Here is a 26,487-nt window from a genome sequence, read left to right as displayed (position 1 = left end):
AAATTAACAGTTCATATCATTATGTGTGAGGTAGAAAACTGCCTACAGTGGAAAATCTGTTCAGCTTACTAGCATTTGATCTATAATGTGGGTAATTTCTTTGAAGTGGTAGGAAGAGGACCTATTAGAGTGGCTATAAAAAAATAATTCTGAAATGTTTATAATAATAAGCCAAGAATTTTGTTATGAGTGGATTCTTTGTTATTATTTTGCTCCCAGGCTTTTTAGTTGGTAATTGCGTTGATATCTGCAGAATATTGACCTGAAAAGAGGAATTGCCAATGGCCAGCAAAATGTATTGAATATATCTGAGTATGGCTTACCTTTCCTGGCATGTTTTCACTCTGTTGGCCAGGTTGGAAAATCAATACACGTCTATCTATAAATCTAGTAGATGGAGTGCTATCCTATATAATAAAAGCCTAGTATGCAAAGTGTCTGGTTGTCTGGTGACTCTCAACTGTTCAATCAAAAAACATAATATGCTAATGATATGCTAAGGCCGCTCAACCACTCGCTATGACGTGCACTGACCACCAGGGGACAGACACTCAGATGGGTAGGTTAGCTTGCTGCTGGGGTCCAGTTGATTGGGACTGAGTGAGATGGTCCAGACATGCCCTGGAGCCCTCCCGTGACCCCTCCCTGGTCCTGATCGTGCACCGGTGGGGTCCCTTGGCCTGGCCTGCACCCTCTTGCAATCCGGGACCCCTTGGGGGACGTCAGGGAGCCAGTTTTGACCCGATCCCACAGGCCACTCCCTTTGGGAGGTCGCCAGACTTAGGGCTCATGGCTGACGAGAGTTGCTGCAGTGGCTCGAGCCTCTCCCAATTGAGGACTGATTGGGCGCGAGCCTGCGACAGGCTCAGTGGGGCCAGGATGAGTGGGAGCGGCAAGTAGGAGATGCAGGCAGTATTGGACTGCGGGTTTTGGCCCGATCCCTGCAGGCCACCCAGAGGGACCCCACCTGTGCATGAATTCGTGCACTGGGCCACTAGTTGTATATAATGTGCTCTTTAGTAACATATGATACTAAATACTGTATTTGAAGTGGTTTACAGATCTATGGCATATTTGGATGAGTGAAAATTATCGTGCTCTCCAAAGTCTCCTTTTAAAATCATGTTTTGGTCTGGCTGGTGTTGCTCAGTGTTTGAGTGTCAACCTATGAACCAGGAGGTTACAGTTTAATTCCCAGTCAGGGCACATGCCTGGGTTTCGAGGGCATGCAGGAGGCAACTGATGAGTGATTCTCTCTCGTCATTGATGTTTCTCTCTCTCCCTCTCCCTTTCTCTCTGTAATGAATAAAAATCTATTGAAAAAAATGTTTTTATATAATCTATGTGAAAGAAATAACCTTATTTAATATCTTTTGGTAGGTACTATGCCAAGTGTTACTTTGTTAAATACAATAAGCCCATTCTATAGGTCAAGCATGTCAAAAGGCTAACACAGGCCAAATAAACAAGGTTTAAGTTTATGTGGGCCACAAAAAAAAAAAAAAGCTTCAATTTTCATAGAAACGTAGGTTTATTTTGATAGAGACATGCTGAATACAAAGGGCTGAAATAAATGAGTAATCATTAACATAAAATAATAGAACATTTTAATAAAAATTAATATATTTTCTTGAACATTAACTTACCAGACACTGAATAACTGCACAAATTAATAAGCGTAATGCAAATAAACCTATTTTTCTTGTTCTCCAAAAGTGAAATATTTCCTGTTGCGCACACCAAACAAGTCAGTACAAGACTAATGACTTGGCAATCAGCTGCTAAAATGTTCGCTGCTAGAATTAGTGAAGAGAAATGGTGTGCATGTGCGTAAGGTGTGTAAGGGAAATGCAAGCAACATGATTATAGTAATCAGTCATTAGTGAACATTGTAGTTCATTATTATGTATAACAGGATATTGTAAAAATTAAGTTAAAAATTTTTTATTAAAACATTTCTTACATACCATTATATTGCCTGGGCCGCAAAAATATTTGTTGTGGGCCACGAGTTTGACATGCTTGCTGTAGGTATTGTGCCTGTATTTTTTTTCTTGCTTTTTGAAATTTTTTATTACTACCAAGTACTCTAATTTGTTAGTAAGAAACAAAGTACATTCTTTTAAAGCTGTGCTTTGGGTCTTTCATTCTCTATTGATTGTGGCTGTTTTTAAATGAGGAAGCAGAGGCCTTAGTTAAGTAATTGTCTTCAGGTTGAAGATTTCTGTTTGGGCATTCAAACCATGTTACACTGCCTCTAGGGCAGCGGTTCTCAACCTGTGGGTCGCGACCCCTTTAAGGGTCGAATGACCCTTTCATAGGGGTCGCCGAAGACCATCGGAAAACACATAAATAATTACATATTGTTTTTGTGATTAGTCACTATGCTTTAATTATGTTCAATTTGTAACAATGAAAATACATCCTGCATATGAGATATTTACGTTACGATTTATAACAGTAGCAAAATTACAGTTGTGAAGTAGCAACGAAAATAATTGTATGGTTGGGGGTCACCACAACATGAGGAACTCTATTAAAGGGTCACAGCATTAGGAAGGTTGAGAACCACTGCTCTAGGGGGATGTGATTGTTGAGTGCTGTAGAGAGGTCTAAAATGTGGTAAATTTAAAAGTTCATCAAAATTAGATTTTAAATTCTCTTTTCTACTTCATAAAAATATCAAATTATACAAAATGGATAAGGGAGGATATATTTATACTTCAAAATGAATTAAAATCAAGATGCTAAAAAGATTTAAAGTATTTGTAGAGTTATTTTTAATCATGGATTTATCAGCTAGAGTTCTATGGGCATAAAATGAATATGGGTGCTGAAAAGCAAAAGAAAAATTATACTTGGTCTTGTGATACAAATATGTTTATTTTTACTTATATGTTTACTTATTTTGCTTTTTCATGTGTTAAAATTAGTTTGCATTATTTGAGCATATACCATAAAAAAGAAGATAGCCCAGAGGCATTCTGTGTAGTTTACTTCAGTATTAGATGAAATTTTTGCCTTAAAGTAGATAAATGTTATGTCCACATGTATATATGTATAATTGCCTATTGGTTTTGGTATTGCTTGCGTATTTTAATTAAACTGTAAATTTTGATACTGTGTTTTTATTGATATATGGTTATATATCCCTGAAAAATGGAACTAAAACCAGATTGTGCATTTTGGGGCATATTTTTTTATACTGAGAACCAACCCTTATGATATAAAAATTGCAAATTAATATTGTTGATATATATCTTATTTCTTGTTCACATTTAAACAACAGAAAATTTTACTGACCTGACAGTAGTCCATTAAAGTGAAAAACAAAGATTTGCTTTCTTTTTTGTTGTCATAAAAGTTAATTTAAAAGATTTGTCAACCTTTTAATAGCATATTCTTGTTTTCGTTTAATTACTTGTTAGTGTACGTAAGTACTTTCAAGAATACTCTAAATTTTGTATGAGTATTTGTAAAGAATGGGAAAAGGACCCTAGAATAATTTATTTTTTACTATATTTTAGGTTAGTTACTAACTCATTTGGTTCTTCTCAAATGATATATGTAATACTGCTACATATTCTTGCAGTTAGTGGTTAATATTTGTTATTAGTGTGTGTTAATGTCAAATGATATAAACAGCTTGGTAAATATTGATAATATTGGGACTCTTAACACTCCAAATTTAGAGGCATTATCCTTTAAATTAATTAATATGTATTATTTTAAAAATAGACTTTTAAAAGAACATACCATAACTCCAGATTTCAGTATTTTAACTGGTTTGCGCTTCATTGATTTTTCATTGATTTTTTTAAGTAAATTTATTTTTGAAGTAAATTTTGGATTCCTTTAGTCCCTTGAGCATGTTTTGCTGAATTATTTTTAAGACATCCTTTATTTATGGCTTTACTTTACTTAATAAGTTTGATTTTCCAATTTACTCAGGGGTGTAATCAGTAAGTACTTTTAAAGCATTTCTTGTGTCCACAACATTGTGTTTAGTACCTGTAAATGTTATAAAAATATAATTAAATGTGGCAGTATTATAATATGACATAACAGCAGTATTGGTTGCCTGGGATGTTCTGTGTTTGGCCCAACCCTTAGATTTTACATGTTCCTTGGACAGTTTCATCCATATTTAGTGCTTTGTTTTTATCACCTATATGCTGACGAGCTCCACATCTTTATTTCTATTCAATCCAGACCTCTTTTTCTGAGTTCCTTTCTAACTATACTTCCCAGATATTGCCTCTCAGTGCTCCCTTACCTAAGTTGAACTTTTATTGTGCCCTGCCTCCATTCCTAATCACAGTGAGTGCACCATCAGCCTAACCACTTGCAGCAGCTTATGTTTTTCTAACGTGTTCCCCTCCGCCGCCACCCCCCTGCCCCCCTGCCCCAGTCCAGTCAGTTACCAAATCCTGTTGATTTTATTTCCCTAAATATCTTTTATATTTATCTTTTCCTATCATCATTTTCATATGTCAGGGTTTTGAAAACTTCATCTGGATTACCACTTTTGATTTTTCCCCATTTTAGGTTAAAAAGTATTCATTCTTTCTGTATATTTATGTTTGTGTATGCCTTTTTATCCTTTTATCCTTCCTCTTTCCTTCCGGATATCCATCCATCCATCCATCTATCTATATCTCAAGTGCCCTTCATACTCTGTACTAGCACTATGGTCAGTGCTAGGATACAAAGATGAGGAAATGTCTTGATATTACAGTGCTGTGACACTTGGAGATAAGTTCTCATTTTTAAAGATAAATGTCACTTCCTCTGAAGTCTTCTTTGATCCATTCTGGCAGAGTTATGGTAATTTGGCTATAACACTTATGTCTACGATGGTACTTGACACATTGCACTGTAATTAATTACCAATCTCTCCCATTTTGGCTGGCTTTATGCCTCACAGGGACTATGCTTTTTTGTTTTGGTATATTCCCCAAATTATTTCTCATTCAATTGCATGAATGAATTGATGAGATTAGGAGAAACAGCATTGAGTTAGTAAATTAGGGTCAAATTAATTATGGCCTAGATTGGAAAGAGCCAAGAATTAATTTCAATACAGTAGAAAATAAAAATCCATCAAAGGTTTTTGAGTATTGGAGTACTCATAGACATTACTTGTGTGAGAGTAATCTGGAAGCAGTTTACAGGCCAATTTAGAGCATTATTGGGCCTCTTTTTGTGGTTTATCTTCACCTGAGGATATTTTTTCCATTGATAGAGAGTGGAAGGGAGGGAGAGATAGAGAAAGGGAGAAACATCAATTTGGAGAGACACCTTAGTTGCTTCCTGCACACACCCTCACCGGGACCAGGGAACAAACCTGCAACCCAGGTATATGCCCCTGAACATTCAACCCTTTGGTCCACAGGCTCACATGCTACCATTGAGCCACACTGGCCAGGACTTATTGGGCCTTTTTAATTACCTATAAGCTGTACTAACTTGTTATTTTTTGACAAATTGGAAATATAAAATTACAAATTATATGTAAATTATCTATTTCATAAGGTCTAAAAACATTGATCAATAATCGAGTAAAATTTGGTTTAATTGCTAAAATTTTATTAATAAAATCTAACACTTTAGCTATATAGTATAGTATTAGACTTAAATGCATTTACTGAAGTGAGTTACAGAGTTGCACTCAAATGGATAGACAGTGTATTTAATGTTTTCCTGTTACCCTGAGAGTTTAACTAGGAGCGTAGTTTTCATTGGGATTAACTAAATAAAAACTAGTCTAATTTTTAAGTTAAAGACATTTTATTGAGTTTTGTAATTGAGCTTTAACTTATACCTCTGTTATAGTAGATTCTTATATAACTAGATTTGTTTTAGAAATCAGCATGGCTTGATAACATTTGAGATGTGACATTTTAAAAATGAGTTTTTATAATTTGTGAGATTTTGTGGTTTTTCATATTCCTCAATTTATGATATGGTCTTAAAACATTAAATTTTTTATATCAGTTAATTTTTCAAGGTCATGATTTATTTACCTACATTTTATCACTTTCAGAACAGTGGAGTCAGCATTGTATTTTGCAGTAATTTTTGTTCATAAGTTTATGAGCATGGATTTTTGACCCTCCATTTTCTCCAAATATTTTTATTTACATTTCTATTTTTCTCTGATCCCTTTTCTTCCCCAAAAGGTCTAAAATGGTTGACAACACTTTTTATTTTAGGTATAGTTTTTTGTTTTTGTTTTTTGGAAAAAATCTACAACTCTCATTTTTATTATATAAAGTTTAGAATTGGTTATATGTTTGTTTTTTCCATAAAGACTGCTTCAATAGTAAATGATAATCCATGTGAACTTGAGCTAGTTACTTGAACTCTTAAGGGTCAGTTTCTTCTATAAAATTGGGAAATGCTAGAACCTACTTCATGAGATTGTGAGAATTAAATGAAATGATAACATGTAAAACACTTCGCAAAGTACATGGCACCTAGTGGGTACTCACACAGTTAAAGAGTAATAAAAATTATATTATGGGAAATATAGTGGGGAGAACTGTTGGTAATGGTACTAGAATGTTTAGCTGATCCATTCCTTCGGGTCAGTGAATGTCTAAATAAGTGATTCACAAGGACAGTTGAATCAAAATGTCAAAATAATTCCTGTGGCTTTTTGAACTGTGCATACTTCATAGATTTTCTAGTAATGCCTCCCTATTCTCACCGAATTTGAGAATGAATGTATTGGTGAGTTGGTGTTACTAATGGGTGTAAGTGCATCCTTGAGGTGTATTGGCGGACGAGGAGTAGTTAGTATAAACTAGTGGACTAAATAATGTAGCATATTCATTGTTTCTTACCTAATGACCAATTAGAAATAAAGCTGTCATAATCTTCCTGATGAGCACATTGATACTCAAATTTTTCTTTTAACTGTACCCTCTCTGTTCCCCTTCTTCAGACCTGTACTATACCACTTGTTTGACATCTTAATAGTCTAGACAGTATTTGCTTTCCTTGTTTTATGACTTTTGTTTGTGACTCAGGTTTCTGAAGTTAAAGTAGAATAACAGGTCATATAACTTATCCATCAAAAGAAGAAATTGGTTTTGGATTTTATCTTTTTGTTATAAAATTTGCTTGGATGCTTGCTATTTATTATCTTACATTTTTGTTTATTATTTTGTATTTTTCTAGGTCAGTAAGCCTTAACCTGAACTTCAGGCGCACTCTTGTTGATTTAAAACAAACAAACAAACAAACAAACAAACAAAAAAGCTAGAAGTGCATACCTGCCTGCGTGTGTAAAATCTCAAGCTCTGTCCCTGTACAACTGAATTGGAATCTCTGAGTTTGGGTTTTATAAATGTTCCAGGCAATCCTTGAGTTTTAGAAACACTTTGGAGGTTAGCAGTGTGAAGGGGAGGAACCAGTCACATATAAATTAAATTTGAAGTTAAGGCAAATTGATTAGAACTTTCCATCATTCCATCTTATTTTTCTCTCTCTTTAAAAACTGAATTTTCTAGTTTTATTATATTTTGGGGGTTTTTCTTCGGTTTATGTATAAAGGCCAAATTGGGGAACCCTAAGCCAAAGGTTGTTAGTAGTGCATCAATAGATGGGGGAAGGTTTTTATATAGAAGATGTGGAAGCAAAGTAAGGAAATTATTTGATTGGTATAGCTTAAGCAGTTACCTTATTTGGGAAAGCATAGCTGACGGTTTGTGACTGGTTCTTTTTTTTTTTTTTTTTTTTTTTTTTTAATTCTCACACGAGGATATGTTTTTTATTGAATTTAGCTTCTCCTATGTACCCTGACTGGGGGTGTCGAACTCCCCACATGGGTATGCTCCCTGACCAGGAATTGAACCCACAACCCTTTGTGGCATGGTAGGATGCTCCAAACAACTGACAATCCTGCCAGAGCATGATTGCTTGTTAAGCTTCCCAGTGTCTTACTGTTTTCTACTGCATGAACTCAATTTTAAGTTTTGGAAAATTATTTTTAAAATATATTCTTATCTAAATTCCCTAGCAATGGTTATAATCTTCAGATATTCCCCTTTTGTTGATATATAAAGTTTAGTATCCTTTTTATACATTAAAAAAATAGCAAATCTCCAAAATTTAATAAAATGAAAGACCTTTTGAAGAAAATGCTAAAACTATATTCTTTTATATTTCCTATATATACAATCATATTTGCAAACAATGAGTTTCTTTCATAAATCTTTTTATATATTTCTGTTTTCAATTTGCTTATATTTGTTTAGGGTTTTTACATTTAGTTCATGGAAGAGATTATCCTATAATTTTTTTCTTATAGTACTCTTATCTGATTTTGATCAAACACTATGCTAACCTAGTGAAATCAATTGAGCAGTGTTCCTTCTATTCTTTGAAATTGAGATTGAAATTCTTGGTCTTTGAGAGTTTGATGAAACTCATCAGCGGAATCATCTGACCCTGTCATTTACTTTGTGGGAAGATTTTTGACTACCAATTTAGTTTCTTCAGTGGTTATAGAGTATTTAGTTTTTACATCTTTTTGATATAGTATTAGATATATTTTTATAGACAAGCATTTCTTATGTGTAATCTTCCAATGTTTCTCTTTGGAAATATAAACAAATGTATATTTTATTTTGGAGATTTTTTTCATCCTATATAATAAAAGGCTAATAGGCAAATCGACTGAATGGCAGAACAACCAGTCGCTATGACAAGCACTGCCCTCTGAAGCTGCCCCCCTGGTGGTCAGTGTGCTCCCACGGGTCGTGCCACTCAGCCAGAAGCCAGGCTCTCCCACCTCTGGCAGCGCTAAGGATGTCCAGCTGCCCAAGGGGATCAGGCCTAAGCCAGCAATTGGACATCCCCCAAGGGCTGCTGGACTGCGAGAGGGCACAGGCCAGGCTGAGGGGCTCTCCCACCCTGAGTGCACGAATTTCGTGCACCAGGCCTCTAGTATCTAGATAAAGTTCTTTATTTTTAACAGCTGAATAGTACTTGCATGGGTATATGATTTAGTCACTCAGTCCTGTGTGGACACTCGGATTGTTTCCTACCTTTTCCTATTACAATGGTGAATGAATAACATACATATAGTATTTTGTACTTGCAGAAAAAAAATAGATTCTAAGAGCAAGGATTTCTAAGTTAATGATAAATGTTTCTGTACACATGTGTATTTCCTTGCTCTGTCAGCTGAGAGGGCTTAGAAGAAACAATGTCCCAAGTAGCAGTGAGCATACCTGGTGCCCGTTTCTTAGTTTCTAATACCATTCTTCCATAAAGGAACCAGGGCTGTGCAAGATGAACCTGGATGCCGGGGTCCTGCCCCAGCAGGTCCAGGGGTCCCCAAAGGCGTGGACGGAGTCGGCGAAGAAGGAATGACACGGAGACAGCGTTCAGTTGATCAGCAGCCTAGCCAGGATCTCTAGCCAGGATCTCCAGCCAAGTTCTGTTCAGGATCTCCAGCGAAGTTCTGGTTAGGATCTCCAGCCAGGTTCTGTGTCCATGTTCTCTTGCTAGGTTCTCCAGGTTCTCCAGCCAGGTTCTGTAGCCATGTTCCCTCGCTAGGTTCTTCAGCCAGGTTCTGTCCAGGTTCTCCAGCCAGGTTCAGTCACCAGGTTCTAGTCAGGTTCTCTTGCCAATTTCTGTAGTCAGGTTCAGTCCAGGATCTTTTGCCATGTTCTCTCACTAGGTTCTGTCTCTAGGTTCTGAGGCCAGTTTCTGTCCAGGATCTTTTGCCATGTTCTCTCCAGCGAAGTTCTTCTGTCTCTAGAGAACGTTCTGTGTAGGTTCTGTGCCTCCTGGTTCTGTCTTCTAAGTTCTGTGTGTAGGTTCTGTCTTCTGTTGTCTTGTTACATCTGTATTTATACCAGTTGACTCCAATCCTATCAATCTCTATTCCAAAGGTTAGGGCGTTTCTTATCTCCATTCCAGGGAGTAAAGATTATGTAGCTTAAGCATGATTGTTCGTAGTTAAAGTGATTAATTACCCGCCTGGCACTTAGTTAAGAGGTTTTATTCCCTCCCTAACTTCAGGGGGAAATCCCTACCTGGGGAAACAACCTTTCTCAGAGACCTTGGTTAAAACACATAGTGCCAAGAAGGTGAGCAAACATATTAAGAACAGTATGCCATATATGCCAGGTCCCTTGAAACAGCAAGGATGGACCGGCTCCCAGCACCTGGATACTGGAAATGTAATGCTGGAAAGTAAGGAAGTATTCAAACAAAACAGTGAATGAAGTTTGTAAAAGAGTCACAGAAGCCAACTGAAAGAGCTCCCAATGGCTCATACTAAAATAATTTGAGCAACAAAATAAGATAGTATTGGGTTTTAATTAAAATACAAAATAATACCCATGAGTCCATACTGATATAAGTAAATACATAAATAAAATCAATAGACAAATCTCCTGTGCAGAATAATTCCAAATAATTTATGTAGATACTCAGCTCTCAAGGAGGTATAACATACTCCCCATTTAAGGAGTAGAAAAATCGGGAAAAGGGTAACTTGACATAAGCAACACCTGACAAATACTATGTCAGCCATGTGATCAAAGTTTAATACTGTAAATATTATATATTTTATATGCCTTTTATATGTTATGAATACGATCTATAAATATAGATGCTATAAATATAAGTGGGGAAGCACGGGACTTGGTTGGAAAGTCTGTAAGGAGGAATATTCGAAAGGTCGGGGGCCTCTAGGGGGACCTTGCTGAAGGCGGCAGACCCTGCCTTGACTTTTCCAAACAAGTCTAAGCACCCAGGTGTTTTACTAGAATTTTTATATTTAGACTTCAAACCTTCCTTGCTTAAAGGACACTACAGATGCATGTGTCTTCTCAAGGATGCTTACCCTGCTGATAGTATCTAATTGTTAATTTTAGTACAAGCTGTTGCTACAATAAAATCCTAAGGAGGTAGGCAAAGGAGCTGTCTGATTCCTTTAGCCAGGCAGTCCCTTAGCCCTCTCTTTCACAGAAACGTGTGTCAGAGTAATCATTCGTCCGTCACTCAGGGTCTGCCAGTCTGCCCCAGCATATCAATATGTAATATTAATAGTATAGATCAAATGTTTGTGTCCATTCATATGTTAAAACCAAATTTCCAATATGATGATATTTGAAGGTGTGGGGCCTTTGGGAGGTGCTTACATTGTGAGGGTGTTGCCCTCATGAATGGGATTAGTTCCCTTCGAAGAGATCCCAGAATCTGCAGGGGCCTTGATCTTAGACTTCCCAGCCCCTGGAATTGTAGGAAATAAATTTCTGTTGTTAATAAGCCATGCGGTCCAAGGTATTTTGTTTTAGCAGCCTGAACAGTCTAAGAGAATTAACATTAACAGTCATAAATCATGTTGATAGCATGAAGTGATGAGAATGGCACTTCACCTCTATGATCTTCCTCCCAAAAAACCATAGCCCCAGTCTAACCACACAAAAAAACACCACAAGACAAATGCCAGTTGAGTGATATTTTAGAAAATCATGAGCAGCACTGCTCAAAACTGTCATGGTCACCTACAACAAGGAAGTCTGTTTTTCTGTGTGAATACGTTCAACAAAGATTTTTTTAAAAAAATACTATTTTTGAAAACATAATTTTACTAGTAAGTTATTTATTTAAAAATGATGATTGTAGAAAATTGCATTGGGTTATATTAAAAAATCAAAGTTAAAAAAACTGGCCACAGGGCCTGCTTTTATTTTATTTTATTTATTTTATTTTTCTAATCTTCACTGTTGTAAGTATTGCAGATGTCCCCCCTTTTTCCTCATTGACCCCCTTCACCCTGTCCCCGCTCTACCCCCAGGCCTACACCACACTATTGTCTGTGTCCGTGGGTTATGCATATATGAAGATGAGTTCTTTGGTTTATCTTTTCGCACCCTTTCCCTCTCATCTTTAGGTAAAAACTAATAGAATAAATAAAGAGTGGACTTTAGTTGATTATGTTTTAGTTTTGGTTCATTAATTGTGACAAATGTACCATACTAATAATACAAGATCTTAATAGCAGAAAATAGGTGTGTGGCATACTATCTTTGCAATTTTTCTGTAAATTGAAAACTATGAAAAAATAAAATGTTTATTTAGGAAAGGTAGATGCTTCTGTAATCTGTTAGATGTAGCCAAATTGTCATTCTGTACTACTACCTGAATATATGAGAAGCTGATTTTTCCATAGCCTCACCAGCTGAATGTGTTGTCAAACACTGGGAATTTTGCCACTTTGACAGATGAGAACTGGTGTAACTCAGACTATTGTATTTCTCTCATTATGAATAACATTGAGTGTTTTTTATATGTTGAATGGGCACTTACCTACTCCCCACCAACTCTGAACTCTCACGTTCTTGGTTTATTTTTCCATTAGGTTGTTATTTTTTTCTTGGTTTCAGTTCTCTATAGGGAGACTAGCCCTATATTTGTAATATATATATTTGTAATATATTTTATATATTTAGAATCTTTATAACGTACAATTTTTCCTTTTCCATATGGTAGAATAATTTTTTCTTTTATGTTTTTGGATTTTGAAATATAGTTAAACTTCACTACTCCAAGATTATAAGGAGTTCATTCATATTTTCTGCCAGTACTTGTGGTCTCCTTTTTTACATTTAGATCTTAAAATTTGAATCCTTCCTTCCACTCATTGAGGCATTTTGAATGCTTAACCTTTTCTATCAAATTACTCTCCTGTAAGCATGCATGTGGGTTTTATAGGTGCTTTAAAGGAACATAAATGCTTGTGTACTTATTATTGGTGGATTAGAAGTCTCAAATTTTCTAGAAAACATATTTAGCATTTCACTGTGTCTAAATTCCAAATCTTGATTTAAAAATAATTTTACAGTAATGAAAACTTCTTTAAAGTTTTTTTCATTGTTAACTTATATTTAACAGTCCTTTTTTTCTTCTACTGATTATTAGTGTTGTGTATTGTTACATATTAATTCATTTTCCCCCCATTCTGTTTCTCCTAAGACTCCTGCTTAGATTGGTAAACCTGTCTGTAATTTAGCTTCCATCTTCCTTAGAACTCCTTACTGGGTTAATGGCCCCTTTGATGTTAGTACTCATTAAGAAACTGGAACCAGTAATATCAGTGGATGCTGCCTAATGTAGGGTGAAGATTTCTTATAACCTTTTCTTATAAAACTACTGATGAAACCGGTAGTGCTGAGATGAATTTTGACAAACATTTTGGAAACTATGTGGTATGATGTGGAATGTTGGCTCCTGGTAAATACCACCAAAAGTAACTGGTAAGTTTATTGGTTAGGGTAGTAAAGGAGAGTACCACCTTTACAGAGTTAGTAGGATCCATGGGGTGAAGTGTGTGTGTGTGTGTGTGTGTGTGTGTGAGAGAGAGAGAGAGAGAGAGAGAGAGAGAGAGAGAGAGAGAGAGAGAGAGAGAGAAAGAAAGAGAGAGAGGGAGGGAAGGAGAAAGAGAGAGAGAAGAATAGCAAAGTAGAAAGGGAGAGCAAAGGGACATTTGTTGAGAATATGGAGTCTTTGTGAAGCAAGTATTTCAATGCAAGAACTTGAATAGAATTAGTAATGATCATGATATAGTGGTTTAGGATTGATAGCATAGCAAAGCAAGGGTTTTGATGTGAGATTTTTCAAAGTCTTGGAAAGTGAACAATCATTTACTGCTCTTTATTGAAAAGTTGAATAGTCTGATGTTGGTTTATATGGGGTTTTGGGAAAGTTCCTGAAATGAACAATGAAGTTATTTGCAACTCTTATCTGCCTGGGCAAGGGTTTCCTGGAATAGTAAAGTCTTGTAGTTGAAGACAGCTGGACAGTGATGTTAATGTAGATGTAAACTCTGGGTGCAGATGGTTTCACTTCTCAATGCCTATTCAATACCAGTGAACTTGAAAATCCTACATAATAAAAGCATAGTATGCAAATTGTCCCCTCTACTGGAAGTTGTCTGGGAGTTCAACCAGGGGCGGGGCCAGCCGGGGGAAGGGAGAGGGAGTACCTGGCCAGCAGCCACTAGGTGCCGGGGTCCAACCCCAGCGGGTCCAGGGGTCCCCAAAGGTGTGGACGGAGTCGGCGAAGAAGGTACGACACGGAGACAGCGTTCAGCTGATCAGCAGCCTAGCCAGGATCTCCAGCCAGGATCTCCAGAGAGGTTCTGCTTTGGATCTCCAGCCAGGTTCTGTATCCATGTTGTCTTGCTAGGTTCTCCAGCCAGGTTCTCCAGGTTCTCCAGCCAGGTTCTGTAGCCAAGTTCCCTCACTAGGTTCTCCAGCCAGGTTCTGTCCAGGTTCTCCAGCCAGGTTCAGTTACCAGGTTCTAGTCAGGTTCTCTTGCCCATTTCTGTAGTCAGGTTCAGTCCAGGATCTTTTGCCATGTTCTCTCCAGCGAAGTTCTTCTGTCTCTAGTTCTGTGTAGGTTCTGTGCCTAGGTTCTGTCTCTCCTGGTTCTCTCTTCTAAGTTCTGTGTTCTAAGTTCTGTGTTCTAAGTTCTGTCTCTTGCTGTCTTATTACATCTGTATTTATACCAGTTGATTCAATCCTATCAATCTCTATTACAAAGGTTAGGGCGTTTCTTATCTCCATTCCAGGGAGTAAAGATTATGTAGCTTAAGCATGATTGTTCATAGTTAAAGTGATTAATTACCCGCCTGGCACTTAGTTAAGAGGTTTTATTCCCTCCCTAACTTCAGGGGAAAATCCCTACCTGGGGAAACAATCTTTCTCAGAGACCTTGGTTAAAACACATAGTGCCAAGAAGGTGAGCAAACATATTAAGAACAGTATGCCATATATGCCAGGTCCCTTGAAACAGCAAGCATGGACCGGCTCCCGGCAACTAGGGACCCTACCAGTTAAAGAATTTCATGCACTGGGCCTCTAGTCTATCCTATATAATAAAACCGAATGGCCGAACAGCGGAACCACCATCCAGACCATCTGAATGACCATCCGGAACCACGCTATGACATCCACTGGTGCCAGGCCAGCCGAGGCGGGTGTGATGCAATTTGTCGGGTGCAGGCCATTGCTCCATGATTGCCCCACAGAGGGAGGCCCAGGCCCTGACCGGCGGGCTGCAGCAGGTGAGTGGGGCCTACCTTTGCAAGGGAAGCCTGGGTCCCGGCTGCCGAAGAGAAGCCAGTGCTGGCAGCCGGAGGAAGGAAGGCCTACTCTTGCGTGAATTCCAGCAATTGGAACGGCGGAGTGACTGGTCGCTATGATACACACTGCTACGGGCAACTGGCTGAATCCGGGCCCAATCGGCCCCCCCCAACTACCTGTGGCCCCTCCCCCTTGCCAGCCCTGCCCCTGATGCCCCCCCCCCCTCGCACCCTGAGCTCAGGCATTGAACGTCTGCCTCCCCCTGGCCACTTGATCTCTGTGGGGCTGAGGCCGTTCCAGCAGGTGAGCTGTGCCCACATCTATAGCTTCTACAAGTGGGACCTCTAACAGAAGTGGAAGCATAAACAGAAAATCGCCATACGCTCAGCACCTGAGCCCGAGCGGGCCACCAGCAGTCGGTCCTGTCATCCATGCGGTTTTGGCCCGATCTGGTCAGGGCATGTGCAGGAGGCAACCAATTGAAGTGTCTTTCTCACATCCATGTTTCTCTCTCTGTCTCTTGCCTCCCCTTCTACTCTAAAAATCAATGAAAAATGTCTTCAGGTGAGGATTAACAACAACAAAAATATATACATACATACACACATAAACATAAATACATGAATATTAGGGGGTGGGGCCCCACAGGTACATGAATTTTGTGCACCGGGCCTCTAGTGTATTTATAAAAAGTCTAATTCTTAGGCCCATCTACAAAGATAGTACATTCTCTTATGTGAGGAATTTGACATTTGATTTTTTCCCCCTAGGAATGAGGCTTAACTTTGACAATTAAGGAGTTCAAGGTACCCAAATAAGCCGTTGGATATGAGTCTGTAACTTAGAAAAGAGATAGAAAAGGATCAGAAATAGAAAATTGGGAGTTATTGTTTAGATTGAATCCATGTACCTAGATGAGTTTGCCTAAGGAGGAAGCATAGAGAGAGAAGAAAAATACTTGGGCCTTAAGAGTTCTATCTAGTACTTAACAGCTATGCTGGTGTTTCTGTCTCTTTGTCTATGTCTCTCTGTGTCTGTTCTGTTTACCCCCTCATTTCCCGCTCCTTCTCTGTGTGTGTGTGCTTAAACCAGCAAAGGAGTGGCCAGAGAGGTTGGAAGAAAACCGGGAATATTTGTGATCCCTTGAGATGTGGCTAAAAGGTAGTAGTGAGGTGAGAACACAAAGGCCTTGTATGCCTAGGTGGAGAAAGACTTATTGACTTTAATGGTGATTTTTTACTCAACAGTTCTGTACATGTACAAATTATTGGTTATTTATAGAACTATTCAGCCTGTCATGACATTCTTCACATAAGAATTTCCTAGTAGAAAATTTTGCTTGCTGGGTAGCTATTTGAAATTATTAAGAATATTTTCTTAGAAATAATTTTACCAACTTGCTCCCACATCACCCCATAAAAGTTATTTAATTTCTAATTTTCACTGTGATCGAAGAAAGGAGGTCAGTGGCATGCAGCCTGCAATTTTATATATAGTATATATATATTTGCTGTTCATAATATGGAACTGTATAGTGGAAGAACTCACGTTTGTTGAATGCATCCTATGGGCTAGGCACAATACATCCATTCTAGATTTCACATCCTTTTGAGGTATTGTTATGTCCCTCCTTCAAAGAAGAAACTAAGGTTGGCTCTCTCAGTGTCATACCTCTCACTCCCCCCAATGCCTATATGAATCAGGATTTGAATCTATGTTAGGTTTGCTCTCAATTTCTACTACCCCAGGTGGACTTCTGTATGTTGTAAATCCTTTATCAACCTATTCTAAAGTTGTATGTAATTAACATTTCACCAAAGGTGTTCATTAAATGTAGATATATGTTATCTCTCAGCTTTTGAGGATCAAGACTGAGCAAAGAGAGGATCTAGGTCCATATACTCAATCTTTGATTTAATAGAGTCTATTTAATTTCACCTGAGGGAGACATTCAGGTTACAGAACAGCATCATGATGTCAGAATTCTGGTTAATTCAGGTATTATTCTTTTCAAGTATTTTTATTCTCACAGAAAACCTTTCTTTGAACTTAAAAAAAATTTGTCATTTGTAATGTGTGTACACATTTACCCTCTTTTTTCTTCATTTTGTGTTAATCTAATTTAGTGCTTCAATTCTCCTATTTCTGATATCCCAAGGTTTCCTAAATAAGTAAAATTAGTAGAATAGAAAATACTAGAAGTAAAAATGAAAATTTTTGAGGAAAAAAAAAAAGCGTGGCTATAGAGTTTAGTGAGGTTCAAATTTTCTTAATCTTTTGATTGAAATCTTATCCTGTAAATCTTACAGAAGTAAATTAAGTGAATTTGTTAATGGGCTCATTGTTACGCTCCTTCCCTCTTAGATTGGTATGTGAGCAGTTTCTAATTTTCCATTTAGCAAATAATGTGATAGAGGATTAATTTTTTTTTCTCCTCCAAAATCACAAGAAGGCTTTCCTGAAGGTGATGATAGTTTTTAAATTTTGAGGTCAACTGTTAAATGATTCAGCCCTAGGAAAAACCTTTTTGTGGAGGTATTTCCAATATCTTCAAAACAAACTGATGACTGTTTTAAAGTTTGGTTTTTTTTCCTAAACAGCCCTTCCCTTCACCAAATAAAAACTTTACCAGAAGTTTGATGAGTGCTGGCGTTTTTAACATGTTGCCAAGGAAAGTTGGCCGCTATCCAGTAAAATTTGTCTTTGATAAAGTGTTAGTTTTTTTTAATGTGATAAACTATTATTGTGTCATCAGTTACAGAATGACAAAATAGCATATTCAGTTGTCCAATTCAGATGTCTATTGGAGTGAAAGGCTAGAAGGTTGCCTACATACTTTCTTTTTTTATTTTTTTTAATATATTTTATTGATTTTTTACAGAGAGGAAGGGAGAGAGATAGAGAGTTAGAAACATCGATGAGAGAGAAACATCGATCAGCTGCCTCCTGCACATCTCCTACTGGGGATGTGCCCGCAACCCAGGTACATGCCCTTGACCGGAATCGAACCCGGGACCTTTCAGTCCGCAGGCCAATGCTCTATCCACTGAGCCAAACCGGTTTCGGCTACTTTCTTTAAACATGAAGAGCAAATTTATAATTACCTTGTGCCAAGTATGTTAAGAACATTCTCAAAGAAAACCTGCATGAATATTTAGAAAGTAGGAGATTTTGTGAGATTTGTATTTTGAAAACTTGAAAGACAATGCATAATCCTTTATTTGGTGGTACTTGAAAATGTGTCATGTGATATAGGATTAAATTATTTTGCCGGGAGTTGAAGTTTCATTCTTATAATTACAAGAATGTGACCTTCTAAATATCTAGATGTATATTTTTACATAATTCTTTCTGTTAAAGTGAGGTTCCTAAAAATGCTCTTTAAATTTCTTATTGTTGGAGGTAGGAGGTAATTAAAAGAGTGAATGATTTGTTGATCCTCACAGAATATCTTTACATTAGTGAAGTCATCACTTGTCACCGTGTGAAGTGTGATCTTTTCACTTTTGTAGGCTGACATTCCTGTTCAGTTCATTTTGAGGTGATGTGGTATTGTAGAATGTTTTAATTTAGGGATAAAGTATAGTGTTAATTTAGAAGTTTACAATCAAATAATTTGGCTTAATATCAAATTTTTTGGATGTAAAAAAAAATAGAAGCCTTTGTCCTTTTATTTCACTGAGGATATCAGAAAGATAGTAATGGTAGTGAAATATGTACACAAAAGTTAAGTACACAGTAGGGTTCCAGGAAAGGTTTAATTGTAGTAACATACTTAGAACAAGAAATTTATTCTGCCACTTTTTAATTTCTAGATAAAAAATTAAATGTGTGTAAAAAAAAAAATAAGATGTTTTCTCCTTGGTAAAATAACATATTTGTAGATGTAGTTGGGACCACAATACAGGGGGTCTATTTGGACTCCTTGAGAAGCATTTTAATGCTCCAGATACTTTATGAACATTCTCTGTGATTAAGTGACACTTTCCCATTTCCCTCAATATGTGAGTAAAGTTGATCAGAGTAAAATACATTGCAGAATTCAGTATTAATGAATTTATACCCAGTTTTACTGTACCTTACTACTCATGAGTTTTGTAGAGCCTTGTTGAGTACCATTAGGTTTTCTTTCCTATTGATTGTTTACATCCCTACTACTTGTATTTTAATCAAATTTTCAGCCTGCTATTATAAAATCAGTCATGTAAGTGAATATGTATTTAAGTTGCTAGGAGTTCACTGTAAACCTTGCCCAAAGCATAAAAATTGATTTTCTAGCATCAGATCAAATTCTGTAATAAAAATTTATTTTTAATCCTATATAATAAACCCCTAAAAAAACCAGAACGACTGGTTGCTGTGATGCGCACTGACCACCAGGGGGTAGACACTCAACACAGGAGCTGCCCCCTGGTGGTCAGTGTGCTCCCACAGGGGGAGTGCCATTCAGCCAGAAGCCGGGCTCACGGCTGGTGAGTGCAGCGGTGGTGTTGGGAGTCTCTCCCGAGAGCCTCTGTGGCAGTGCTAAGGACCCCTTGGGGGATGTCCAACTGCCAGCTAAGCCGGAGGGCGGACATCCCCTGAGGGGTCATGGACTGCAAGAGGGCGCAGGCTGGGCTGAGGGGATAACACCCCCCACTCCCCCCCCAGTGCATGAATGTCGTGCACTGGGCCTCTAGTTTATATATAAAACAATCATCAAATCTTAGCTGATACCACATATTTCAAATGGTATTTGTTGTAAGAATTAAATAAGAAAAGACCTTTTCATAATAGAATTTAATCTTTTTTTTTTTTTAAGGAAATCACATTCACAGAGGTGGGCTGATGGGAAGATTATGCAACAAAATTTTTGTTTAATTGTAATAGTTTGTTTTTCCCTTTTCTTTTTTCTGTTTAACTTTTTTCCAGTTTATGAATATTAGTTAAAATTGCATAGAAATTTTATTACAGTTCAACAGCACTCCATATAGAAGGGAAATTCAAATGATCTTCCTCTACTACAATTATGAAATTTGTTTCAAGTTTGTTTTAAAGTATTTTGAAGACAGAGGATTGCATGCTTGCAGAGACTTCTGTATATAGCATTTAAAAGGCAAGTAAGGGTATAGTAGAGGCTCTAATAATTACTTTGTGGCCTTCATTCTCTCTGGAAGACTAGAGATTGATAGCCATAACATGTTTAATACCAACTGGTGGCTTGTAGACTTTTCTTGCCAGTTTTATTTATTATTGGAATTACATAATATAATTGCATATTACTAAACCAATAAAAAAATCAGTGCATAAGGAGAATTATTTCTGTGAAAATTTTGGGAAGACGCGCTAAAAAAATCTTGTGGACTTAGATGTAAGGAAGACAACCAAAAGCCTGGAAAGGTCATACAAATATAGAAGATTTTGGCATTTAGTGCTTTATATGTGTTTTCAAGTTGTACCTTTATTTTGTAAGAGATACATGAGAAATTGTAGAGTATATTGGCACCTGGTTTATATAAGGAACTCCTATCATGACCTTTGTCTCACAGCAAACGATTGGTAAAGCACGTTTGAATGTTTTAAGTTAAAGTACTTACGGTACATAGGGGTAATCTTTTTTCCTTTTTGTGATTTTCCTGAATTACTGACTTGGTTAGTGGACTGGTCCTAAGTAGTTGATTCATCAGTTTTTATTTTTATTGAATATACCTCTGTCAGGCATTTTTCTTGAACTCTAACTTGAAGAAAGGTTAGTAGTAGGACTGAAGCACTTTTTCAGACTTTAACATAGATTTTGTAGTAAAATTAGAATAATACTGTGATTGCATAGTTAGTACTACTTGCAGCAATGGTCATAAAATTTTGTATTCAAGCCATATCCTTTAGGAAGACTTTATAGTTACCTAGATTTTCGGACCCTCTTATGATCCTTCTAATCTTGTTTGCCCCCTTTCTTTTGAAAACACTTGGTTTCTTTTAAATTTCCTCTTCCAAGGAATCAGCTGATGTTTCTAAGGCTGACTTTTGAGTCAATGTAATAGTTTCATATACAGGAGTCAAAATATTTCATTTTCTAGTAAATATTAGATTAAAATGTGAAACACTTCAACAGTTGTAGCTTATTTGGAAAATTAAAAGGATATTTTTTATTTATGTTTATTTTAATTCTTATCTTAGGGACCTGAAAATACCTTTTAAGAATTCGTGGCAAAGGGATTGGCCTGCACTTGTATCTTTGGAGGCACAATGCCTAGAGAGGGCCCCAAAGCTTTTTCCTGGCTGCCTACTCTGGAGCAGCTGACTAACCAGCTGCAGAGCACATTGATCTGGTTGTAATTGCTTTCATCCTGGAGCAGAGCAAGTTAACACAATTTAAATCAAGAGCCACAGAAGATTCTGGCCTGAGGATAGCCTCTCATTTCCTACCTTTGAAAGGGGGAACAATTTCAGTCACTTCCTAACTTCTAATGTTGGCACCAGTTACCAGTGATTGGACCTCAGTTCAGCAACCTCAGTACTTGAGTTCTGGCTAGGAAAGAATTCAGAGCCAACCCTCAAATTAGAGGAGAAAGTTTATTTAGAAAGTTACAAAAGTAGAAGTGAATGGTGGAAGAAGTGTGCCTCTGAGCTGCGTGGGCTTGGAACAAGTTAGAGAGGCTGGAGCTTAGAAGAGAAAGGCAAGGAAAAGCACCTAGGGTGAGGGGGGGGGGGGGGCAGCAAGGGGCGGTGAGGAAAGGCATGCTGGGTCCTCCTTCTTGATGGTATTTATCTGGGAGGATCCCAGTAGACTATTCATCAGCTTTCCAGGTGTGTCCTTTCAAGATTGAGGTCTCTGTTGTGTGAGGGGTCTTTACTAGTAGTCAGTGCAGCTGGTCCTAATGTCACCTATGGCCTCATTTGTCTGGTTTTGCTGCTTTCCTGGGCCTAGAGCTGAGACTCACTAAGGCCTAGATGTATTTGATGCTAGTCAGAACCTCATTGTCCTGGGGTTAATGCTTAAGAGCTATTCTCCACCCCTTGCCCCCTTTTGGCCCTTCCCCCTCTAAGAGGGTCTAACCTGCCACGGGAGGAAACATGCCAGGGAAGGGTCCAAACCACATGATCAGTAACTAACATCTTCCTATGTGTTCTTGTCTCTCCTTGTAGTAGGTAACATCATGAACTTTGTATTTCACTCTTTTGCATTTTATAAATGTTTTATATGTTTGCCTAAAAAATATATTATTTTTTGTTTATAAAAAGAATATACTAAATTTAGTCTTCTGGACTTGCTTTTTTGGTTAAATATCATGTTACTAACATTTATTCTTGTTACATATAGTTGTAATTCATTCATTTTTACCACTGTATAATCTTCTATTCTGCATAATTTCTTTTCTGCCTGTAGACATTTGAGGTGTTTCCAGTATTTATGCTATTATAGATATGTTGCTATGAGCATTTTGTTCATCTGGTGAACATGTGTCAAAAGTTTCCCTTGAATATATGTACCCAGAATAAGAATTGCAGGATCATAGAATATGTAATGTTTAATTTAACTCTACAAGATACTACCTAATTAATTTCCACCATTGTTATAATAATATTGTTCATTTACGTTACTTTTCTCTTAACCGGGATTGTCAGAGGTTTGTCTATTTTATTAATCCTTTGAAAGAACCAGGCTTGTTAATTATGAGGCTTGTTATAGTGATTAGGTAAATTACCATGGTTTAAAATAAAGGCTTAAGCGTAGAAATAGAAGAGGATGGGATTAAGAAATGTTAGGGATATGAAGGCCTCATGATCTGACTTGATAATTCAATTGGCTATGGCAGTTGAGAGAGAGTGGGAAAAGTACAGAATGACTTCTGGGTTTCTGGCCTGTATATGAATCAGGGTATAAGTGCATACTTTTTCTGAGCTTGCAATTGAAAAATGCCCAGGTCAGTTTTGTTTTTCTTTCATTAGTTTCTATGTCATTATTTTTTAATTTTAAAAATATAGCATTATTGCCTCATGAAAGTTGTTGGGATACTGTTGTTTTGTTTTCTGTACTAATGCTTGGGAAACATTTCATATAAACTTTACCTTCCTCAAGAAGAATTTGAAGCTGTTATTCCAATATTATCTTTAGTTCACTCTTAACCAAATAAAATAAGCTAGATTGCTCTAGAAAGAAGACAGGTCAGGTATTACACAGATCTATAAACTCCCAGCACTTCCTTTATTGTTTAAAATACTAGTTTTCAAGGGACTGGGTTAAGTAATTTGAAGCCAAGAGTAATCAGTCTTCTATAACCTTCCTGTAGTTGTACTTTGAGAAATAACAGTACTTATATGCAAACTCAGGAGCTCTCATCACTTGACTGAGGTACAGAATAATAATTTGCATTTTTTTGTTTGTTTTTGAATTTCAGTGGAGGAATTTAAATTTTGTTAGAATACTGATGTTTCACTAGTCACCAGAGATGAAGATTCTCAAGTATTAGAGACAATTGGCAGAGCAAGTGTTTTAGAAACAGTTTGTTGTATCTCTCCTAGCTTTACAATTTAAAACTTTTTTAAAAAATCAGAGAATTTGATAAAATAAATTTGGCTGCAGTGAATAATTATGTTAAAAGAGAATTTATTCCATTTACAAAGATAAAAATTAATGAAGTGTTACATTTTTCTGATACCAATTTCTTTCCAAAACTTTGCTGCTTTTTCAGTGGACCTTTTCCTTTTTGTATATAACCATTTGTTTGTCAAGCTGAGGCATTACCTCAAGTGATTACAATTGCTCTCTTGGTTCTGCTCTGAGTGAGACCATTATTATCAAAAGTATCAGATGACATTTCTAATAGATGACTTTTTGAATTCACTGAAACTAAACAGCTGTTTCAAACAAATGCCCTTTCTGTGGGGATTTGTCATCTGTAGATCAATTGATGATTATTCGTGATGAAAATATCTACATTTTGAGTGATTTTGAAATCAGATTTTAATTATATTTTTAATTTTAATGTATAACCCAACAGCCAATATGCAGAAATAATATGTTTAAAGAAAGTAGTTAATATAACTTTTAGTGTAAAAATACCTTCTAACAGTCAGAAGGCTTGGGGGAATATTTATACCAATGAATGTACTGAGATATAATATTAACAAGTCTGTTAGAGGCTCCTCATTTACTGGTTTAGGTTTTGTCTAAATTGTTATTGAATCCCAGGGATAATGTGTATGTAGGCTTTTTCATTTCATGTACCTGTAGGAATTACAACCTTATTAAAGTCAGCCAATCAAAATAAATTTTATGAAAGTTACCACATTAGTGAAACAGTTTTCAGGAAGAGTGCATTTTGAATATTCTCTTTGTTGAATGAATTGGTTGGCTTTGTAACAATTATAACAACATTTATGTACTAACCTGGAGTTATACTCATCTGCAATACTACAGCTTCATCATACTGGAAAATATATAACATCTCCCCAAGTTTTTTGTGGGCGGAATTCATATTTCATTTATCTTTCTACCTTCAGTGCCTCCTATATTGCCTGGGACATGGTATAGCCTCTGTGTGAATGTTTGTAGAATGAATAAATGCGAAACATAAAGGGGAAAGCCTAAGCAGAGCTGTCAGATGAGACAATTAATAGATTGGCTTTGAATAGGGAAAAGATCTTATGTTATAAAAGATGACTAATCTCTATTCCTTCTCTCTCTCTCCATTCATTCATTCAACTATTGAGTGCCAGGTTTTGTACTAAACTCTGGATTGTATTAAATACAACAATGAACAAAACATTAAGTCCCTGTTCTCAAGGAGATTAAATTCTAGTGGAGAGAATCAATAATAAACCAATTTTTAGAATGTCAAGCAATAAGGATATGGAGGAAATTAAAACAGGCAAGGGGGATAGAATGTAATCTGGGCGTAGAGCTGTCACTATTTCATACAGGGTGGCCAGAGAAATAATATTTGAGTAGAATCTAGAAGGAAGACCAATTAGGACTCAAGCATGTCAAACTCGCTGCGGGCTTCGAGTTTGACATGCTTGATTAGGTATAAATTTACATTCTAGGTAAAGATAGTGTGGCTTGGATCAGGATTTTAGCTGTTCACATGGTAAGATGTGGTAATACTCTGGATATAATTTGAAGGAGGAGCCTACAGGTTTTGGTGATGCATTGATGGTAGAGTGTGAAGAACGGGAAGACAACCACACTGGATGATAGGCTTTTACTGGGATAGTGAAGACTGCAAAAGGAGCAGTGTTTGGAGGAGTGGAGGTGCATGTGCTATCCCCCCCCCCCCCCCTTGATATCTGTCCCTGATGCTAGACTAATTTTTCTGTAGTTAGAAGAGGAAAGAGTTGTTTGCTAACTGTCTGGAAATTTGGTATTATGGGGGGAAAAAAACTGAATTGAGATTCCTAAGGTAGAACTTTAAGACCTGACTCTCACTTTCAGAAACTTTGTCAAATCACTTCGTATTTTGAGGTTCTTCAAACTGTTTCCTTAACCATAAAATGAGTTGGTTGGCCCAGATTTGTCTCTGACATCCTTTCATTTGTCACAATTTGTTTCTTGATCCATTTATTTTTTGGAACTGTTTTGATGGCTTCTCCTTTACCCATTTATTTATTATAGACATTCCTCATATTTCTGACCTTCTCTCTTATTACACCTATTTTTCCTCATTTCAATCAGTTTTATAAAAATAACTCTCAAATCCGCACTTTAAACTTTTTTTTTCTGAGTTCCAGACTCATTTAAATTTGTTCCAGTAATTTCAATCCTGAATTCATCATCCTACCCCAAACTTGCTCTTCTTCCTGTGCTCAGCAATTGTTAATTTTGCTAATATGATTATATGCCTATTATTAAAGCTGACCATTAACATTATTGAATTATAATGTCCAGTTTGCTAAATAGGTTAATTAGAATTAAATTTTGGAATCTAGCCTACCTATCAGATCTTAGTGTGATTGAAATCCTAAAGCCCTTTCTTGGAGCCTGCAAGGTCAAAATTAAATTTTCATAATACTAAAACATTATTTGCCTTTTTTTTTTTTTTACTGTCTTAACATTTGCATATGCATTGGTATGTAAAACTACTGGCTCCTTATTTCAAATCATAGCAATGACATTTTGCTTACATTTACAGGAAAGAAACAGTTTCACTTACAAAGGTTTTTTGATAAAGCCGTGAAAGATTAATTTTCTTAAATCTCACCCTTGAGTACATATTTTTCTCAATATTCTGTGTGATAAAACAATTAGCATAAACATTTCTGCTGCATGGTACAACCATACAGTGGAATAGCAAACACCTATTTAAAAGGATAGCTACATTCATTTACATAAATGAATCTTCATGACATAGTTGAGGGGGAAAAGCTGAAATATAATATTTGATAGGAAAACAGC

The 26,487-nt window shown here is 36.7% G+C and overlaps 1 protein-coding gene across 2 annotated transcripts in view; it reads left to right on the top strand.

Moving 5' to 3' along the window:
* The window catches only part of CDK17 (cyclin dependent kinase 17), a 90,268-nt gene that overhangs the window by 4,587 nt on the left and 59,194 nt on the right, over positions 1 to 26,487 (top strand). Inside the window, exon 1 of one of the 2 annotated variants that reach the window (XM_036301854.1) lies at positions 20,053 to 20,208. The exons of the other annotated variant lie outside the window; for it this stretch is intronic. The gene's annotated coding sequence lies outside the window, so the exon portion shown is untranslated. Of the gene's footprint in view, positions 1 to 20,052; positions 20,209 to 26,487 lie in introns of those variants that run through there. 2 annotated transcript variants of the gene reach the window in all.

This window comes from Myotis myotis, unplaced genomic scaffold (genome assembly GCF_014108235.1).
Source record: "Myotis myotis isolate mMyoMyo1 unplaced genomic scaffold, mMyoMyo1.p scaffold_m19_p_3, whole genome shotgun sequence".
Classification (NCBI taxonomy): domain Eukaryota; kingdom Metazoa; phylum Chordata; class Mammalia; order Chiroptera; family Vespertilionidae; genus Myotis; species Myotis myotis.
Note: the sequence above shows the minus strand (reverse complement) of the source record. Positions and strands in the feature narration are given on the sequence as shown.